Source organism: Hyperolius riggenbachi, chromosome 2 (assembly GCF_040937935.1).
Source record: "Hyperolius riggenbachi isolate aHypRig1 chromosome 2, aHypRig1.pri, whole genome shotgun sequence".
Lineage (NCBI taxonomy): Eukaryota > Metazoa > Chordata > Amphibia > Anura > Hyperoliidae > Hyperolius > Hyperolius riggenbachi.
Window position 1 is genome coordinate 564537761 of NC_090647.1, and position 7543 is coordinate 564545303.

Below are 7543 nucleotides of genomic sequence, written 5' to 3' on the forward strand. Positions count from 1 at the left end.
TGTACTGTACCTCCAATGGGAGGACAGAGCTGCTCCTGTGCAGCAGGGAATGTACCAGGGCATGCCGAGCCATTTCTAGGACAAGTGCTTGTACTGTGCCTCCAATGGGAGGACAGAGCTGCTCCTGTGCAGCAGAGAATGTACCAGGGCATGCTGGGCCATTTCTAGGACAAGTGCTTGTACTGTACCTCCAATGGGAGGACAGAGCTGGTCCTGTGCAGCAGACAATGCACCAGGGCATGCTGGGATATTTATAGGACAAGTGCTTGTACTGTACCTCCAATGGGAGGACAGAGCTGCTCCTGTGCAGCAGAGAATGTACCAGGGCATGCTGGGCCATTTCTAGGACAAGTGCTTGTACTGTACCTCCAATGGGAGGACAGAGCTGCTCCTGTGCAGCAGAGAATGTACCAGGGCATGCTGGGCCATTTCTAGGACAAGTGCTTGTACTGCACCTCCAATGGGAGGACAGAGCTGGTCCTGTGCAGCAGAGAATGTACCAGGGCATGCTGGGATATTTCTAGGACAAGTGCTTGTACTGTACCTCCAATGGGAGGACAGAGCTGCTCCTGTGCAGCAGAGAATGTACCAGGGCATGCTGGGCCATTTCTAGGACAAGTGCTTGTACTGTACCTCCAATGGGAGGACAGAGCTGCTCCTGTGCAGCAGAGAATGCACCAGGGCATGCTGGGATATTTCTAGGACAAGTGCTTGTACTGTACCTCCAATGGGAGGACAGAGCTGCTCCTGTGCAGCAGAGAATGTACCAGGGCATGCTGGGCCATTTCTAGGACAAGTGCTTGTAGTGTACCTCCAATGGGAGGACAGAGACAGAGCTGGTCCTGTGCAGCAGAGAACGCACCAGGGCATGCTGGGATATTTCTAGGACAAGTGCTTGTACTGTGTCTCCAATGGGAGGACAGAGCTAGTCCTGTGCAGCAGAGAATGTACCAGGGCATGCTGGGCCATTTCTAGGACAAGTGCTTGTACTGTACCTCCAATGGGAGGACAGAGCTGCTCCTGTGCAGCAGGGAATGCACCAGGGCATGCTGGGATATTTCTAGGACAAGTGCTTGTGCTGTACCTCCAATGGGAGGACAGAGCTGCTCCTGTGCAGCAGGGAATGCACCAGGGCATGCTGGGATGTTTCTAGGACAAATGCTTGTACTGTACCTCCAATGGGAGGACAGAGCTGCTCCTGTGCAGCAGAGAACGTACCAGGGCATGCTGGACCATTTATAGGACAAGTGCTTGTACTGTACCTCCAATGGGAGGACAGAGCTGCTCCTGTGCAGCAGGGAATGCACCAGGGCATGCTGGGATGTTTCTAGGACAAATGCTTGTACTGTACCTCCAATGGGAGGACAGAGCTGCTCCTGTGCAGCAGAGAACGTACCAGGGCATGCTGGACCATTTATAGGACAAGTGCTTGTACTGTACCTCCAATGGGAGGACAGAGCTGCTCCTGTGCAGCAGAGAATGTACCAGGGCATGCTGGGCCATTTCTAGGACAAGTGCTTGTACTGTACCCCCAATGGGAGGACAGAGCTGCTCCTGTGCAGCAGAGAATGCACCAGGGCATGCTGGGATATTTCTAGGACAAGTGCTTGTACTGTACCTCCCATGGGAGGACAGAGCTGCTCCTGTGCAGCAGAGAATGTACCAGGGCATGCTGGGATATTTCTAGGACAAGTGCTTGTACTGTGCCTCCAATGGGAGGACAGAGCTGCTCCTGTGCAGCAGAGAATGTACCAGGGCATGCTGGGCCATTTATAGGACAAGTGCTTGTACTGTGCCTCCAATGGGAGGACAGAGCTGCTCCTGTGCAGCAGAGAATGTACCAGGGCATGCTGGGATATTTCTAGGACAAGTGCTTGTACTGTGCCTCCAATGGGAGGACAGAGCTGCTCCTGTGCAGCAGAGAATGTACCAGGGCATGCTGGGCCATTTATAGGACAAGTGTTTGTACTGTGCCTCCAATGGGAGGACAGAGCTGCTCCTGTGCAGCAGAGAATGCACCAGGGCATGCTGGGATATTTCTAGGACAAGTGCTTGTACTGTACCTCCAATGGGAGGACAGAGCTGCTCCTGTGCAGCAGAGAATGTACCAGGGCATGCTGGGATATTTCTAGGACAAGTGCTTGTACTGTACCTCCAATGGGAGGACAGAGCTGCTCCTGTGCAGCAGAGAGTGTACCAGGGCATGCTGGGCCATTTCTAGGACAAGTGCTTGTACTGTACCTCCAATGGGAGGACAGAGCTGCTCCTGTGCAGCAGAGAATGTACCAGGGCATGCTGGGCCATTTATAGGACAAGTGCTTGTACTGTGCCTCCAATGGGAGGACAGAGCTTCTCCTGTGCAGCAGAGAATGTACCAGGGAATGCTGGGATATTTCTAGGACAAGTGCTTGTACTGTACCTCCAATGGGAGGACAGAGCTGCTCCTGTGCAGCAGGGAATGTAACAGGGCATGCTGAGCCATTTCTAGGACAAGTGCTTGTACTGTACCTCCAATGGGAGGACAGAGCTGCTCCTGTGCAGCAGAGAATGTACCAGGGCATGCTGGGCCATTTCTAGGACAAGTGCTTGTACTGTACCTCCAATGGGAGGACAGAGCTGCTCCTGTGCAGCAGAGAATGTACCAGGACATGCTGGGCCATTCCTAGGACAAGTGCTTGTACTGTACCCCCAATGGGAGGACAGAGCTGCTCCTGTGCTGCAGAGAATGCACCAGGGCATGCTGGGCCATTTCTAGGACAAGTGCTTGTACTGTACCTCCAATGGGAGGACAGAGCTGCTCCTGTGCAGCAGAGAATGTACCAGGGCATGCTGGGATATTTCTAGGACAAGTGCTTGTACTGTACCCCCAATGGGAGGACAGAGCTGCTCCTGTGCTGCAGAGAATGTACCAGGGCATGCTGGGATATTTCTAGGACAAGTGCTTGTACTGTACCTCCAATGGGAGGACAGAGCTGCTCCTGTGCAGCAGAGAATGTACCAGGGCATGCTGGGCCATTTCTAGGACAAGTGCTTGTACTGTACCCCCAATGGGAGGACAGAGCTGCTCCTGTGCTGCAGAGAATGTACCAGGGCATGCTGTGCCATTTCTAGGACAAGTGCTTGTACGGTATCTCCAATGGGAGGACAGAGCTGCTCCTGTGCAGAAGAGACTGTACCAGGGCATGCTGGGCCATTTCTAGGACAAGTGCTTGTACTGTACCTCCAATGGGAGGACAGAGTTGCCCCTGTGCAGAAGAGACTGTACCAGGGCATGCTGGGCCATTTCTAGGACAAGTGCTTGTACTGTACCCCCAATGGGAGGACAGAGCTGCTCCTGTGCAGCACAGAATGTACCAGGGCATGCTGGGATATTTCTAGGACAAGTGCTTGTACTGTACCTCCAATGGGAGGACAGAGCTGCTCCTGTGCAGCAGAGAATGTACCAGGGCATGCTGGGCCATTTCTAGGACAAGTGCTTGTACTGTACCTCCAATGGGAGGACAGAGCTGCTCCTGTGCAGCAGAGAATGTACCAGGGCATGCTGGGATATTTCTAGGACAAGTGCTTGTACTGTACCTCCAATGGGAGGACAGAGCTGCTCCTGTGCAGCAGAGAATGTACCAGGGCATGCTGGGATATTTCTAGGACAAGTGCTTGTACTGTACCTCCAATGGGAGGGCAGAGCTGCTCCCGTGCAGCAGAGAATGTACCAGGGCATGCTGGGCCATTTCTAGGACAAGTGCTTGTACTGTGCCGCCAATGGGAGGACAGAGCTGCTCCTGTGCAGCAGAGAATGCACCAGGGCATGCTGGGCCATTTCTAGGACAAGTGCTTGTACTGTACCTCCAATGGAAGGACAGAGCTGCTCCTGTGCAGCAGAGAATGTACCAGGGCATGCTGGGCCATTTCTAGGACAAGTGCTTGTACTGTACCTCCAATGGAAGGACAGAGCTGCTCCTGTGCAGCAGAGAATGCACCAGGGCATGCTGGGATATTTCTAGGACAAGTGCTTGTACTGTACCTCCAATGGAAGGACAGAGCTGCTCCCGTGCAGCAGAGAATGTACCAGGGCATGCTGGGATATTTCTAGGACAAGTGCTTGTGCTGTACCTCCAATGGGAGGACAGAGCTGCTCCTGTGCAGCAGAGAATGTACCTGGGCATGCTGGGAGATTTCTAGGACAAGTGCTTGTACTGTACCTCCAATGGGAGGACAGAGCTGCTCCTGTGCAGCAGAGAATGTACCAGGGAATGCTGGGCCATTTCTAGGACAAGTGCTTGTACTGTACCTCCAATGGGAGGACAGAGCTGCTCCTGTGCAGCAGAGAATGTACCAGGGCATGCTGGGATATTTCTAGGACAAGTGCTTGTACTGTACCTCCAATGGGAGGACAGGGCTGCTCCTGTGCAGCAGAGAATGTACCAGGGCATGCTGGGCCATTTCTAGGACAAGTGCTTGTACTGTACCTCCAATGGGAGGACAGAGCTGCTCCTATGCAGCAGAGAATGTACCAGGGCATGCTGGGCCATTTCTAGGACAAGTGCTTGTACTGTACCTCCAATGGGAGGACAGAGCTGCTCCTGTGCAGCAGAGAATGTACCAGGGCATGCTGGGATATTTCTAGGACAAGTGCTTGTACTGTACCTCCAATGGGAGGACAGGGCTGCTCCTGTGCAGCAGAGAATGTACCAGGGCATGCTGGGCCATTTCTAGGACAAGTGCTTGTACTGTACCTCCAATGGGAGGACAGAGCTGCTCCTATGCAGCAGAGAATGTACCAGGGCATGCTGGGCCATTTCTAGGACAAGTGCTTGTACTGTACCTCCAATGGGAGGACAGGGCTGCTCCTGTGCAGCAGAGAATGTACCAGGGCATGCTGGGATATATCTAGGACAAGTGATTGTACTGTACCTCCAATGGGAGGACAGAGCTGCTCCTGTGCAGCAGAGAATGCACCAGGGCATGCTGGGCCATTTCTAGGACAAGTTCTTGTACTGTACCTCCAATGGGAGGACATAGCTGCTCCTGTGCAGCAGAGAATGTACCAGGGCATGCTGGGCCATTTCTAGGACAAGTGCTTGTACTGTACCTCCAATGGGAGGACAGAGCTGCTCCTGTGCAGCAGAGAATGTACCAGGGCATGCTGGGAGATTTCTAGGACAAGTGCTTGTACTGTACCTCCAATGGGAGGACAGAGCTGCTCCTGTGCAGCAGAGAATGTACCAGGGCATGCTGGGATATTTCTAGGACAAGTGCTTGTACTGTACCTCCAATGGGAAGGCAGAGCTGCTCCTGTGCAGCAGATAATGTACCAGGGCATGCTGGGCCATTTCTAGGACAAGTGCTTGTACTGTACCTCCAATGGGAGGACAGAGCTGCTCCTGTGCACCAGAGAGTGTACCAGGGCATGCTGGGCCATTTCTAGGACAAGTGCTTGTACTGTACCTCCAATGGGAGGACAGAGCTGGTCCTGTGCAGCAGAGAATGTACCAGGGCATGCTGGGAGATTTCTAGGACAAGTGCTTGTACTGTACCTCCAATGGGAGGACAGAGCTGCTCCTGTGCAGCAGAGAATGTACCAGGGCATGCTGGGCCATTTCTAGGACAAGTGCTTGTACTGTACCTCCAATGGGAGGACATAGCTGCTCCTGTGCAGCAGAGAATGTACCAGGGCATGCTGGGCCATTTCTAGGACAAGTGCTTGTACTGTACCTCCAATGGGAGGACAGAGCTGCTCCTGTGCAGCAGAGAATGTACCAGGGCATGCTGGGATATTTCTAGGACAAGTGCTTGTACTGTACCTCCAATGGGAGGACAGAGCTGCTCCTGTGCAGCAGAGAATGCACCAGGGCATGCTGGGCCATTTCTAGGACAAGTGCTTGTACTGTACCTCCAATGGGAGGACATAGCTGCTCCTGTGCAGCAGAGAATGTACCAGGGCATGCTGGGCCATTTCTAGGACAAGTGCTTGTACTGTACCTCCAATGGGAGGACAGAGCTGCTCCTGTGCAGCAGAGAATGTACCAGGGCATGCTGGGCCATTTCTAGGACAAGTGCTTGTACTGTACCTCCAATGGGAGGACAGAGCTGCTCCTGTGCAGCAGAGAATGCACCAGGGCATGCTGGGCCATTTCTAGGACAAGTGCTTGTACTGTACCTCCAATGGGAGGACATAGCTGCTCCTGTGCAGCAGAGAATGTACCAGGGCATGCTGGGATATTTCTAGGACAAGTGCTTGTACTGTACCTCCAATGGGAGGACAGAGCTGCTCCTGTGCAGCAGAGAATGCACCAGGGCATGCTGGGCCATTTCTAGGACAAGTGCTTGTACTGTACCTCCAATGGAAGGACAGAGCTGCTCCTGTGCAGCAGATAATGTACCAGGGCATGCTGGGATATTTCTAGGACAAGTGCTTGTAGTGTACCTCCAATGGGAGGACAGAGCTGCTCCTGTGCAGCAGAGAATGCACCAGGGCATGCTGGGCCATTTCTAGGACAAGTGCTTGTACTGCACCTCCAATGGGAAGACAGAGTTGCTCCTGTGCAGCAGAGAATGCACCAGGGCATGCTGGGATATTTCTAGGACAATTTCTGATACAGAGCAAACTTCTGATAGAGTAAACCACTTTTCCTGGTCCCTTGGAGCTTACTATGATGAGATTATACTTTAGCTGTCTGTGATTCCCAGCATCAGTGCTGAATACTCCTCTAATAAAGAAACATCCATATCCCTCTCAGTGAAAGGACCACTATCGCGAAAATCGTAAAATAACGTAAGCACATACAAATAAGAAGTATGTTTCTTCCAGAGTAAAATGAGCCATAAATTACTTTTCTCCTATGTTGCCGTCACTTACAGTAGGTAGTAGAAATCTGACAGAACCGACAGGTTTTGGACTAGCCCAGCTCCATATGGGAGATTCTCCGGATTTTCATTATTTTTAAAAGCACTTAGTGGATGGCAGTTGCTCTGCCCAACTGCCAAAAAAGTGTGCAAACAGGTAGGGAGGGGGTCTGCATCTTTATATAATATTTTCAGGGATTGTCTCTTTAGAAATGATAAAGGCCATGCAGAGAATCCCCCATTAAAGCGGATCCAAACCAAACATTTTTTTAATTTAAAATATTTAGTTGCAGCACTCTGACACATACAGAGATAAATAAACATTTCCTAAAGCCTATGAGCATTTCAGTGCATGCTTTTCACCCTTCTCTTTCCATAACTAGGGTTATACAGGTGGCAGCCATTAGCAATTCCTCCATTGCCGGACACCACCTACTCCACCAGTCTGCCGGATTCTGTCCCGGCAATATGAAAGGAAGGGAGGGGTTTCTCCAATAGATGTAAAATATTTTATATTCGTCATCATGCAGCTGAAAAAAGGCTGCTATTTATTATTATAATTTAGAAAATAGATTTTATTTCTGAAATCTTGTATTTTTAATTTGGGTCCACTTTAAAGGATACCACAACTGAAATGTGACATGATGAGATAGACATGTGTATGTACAGTGCCTAGCACACAGATAACTATGCTGTGTTC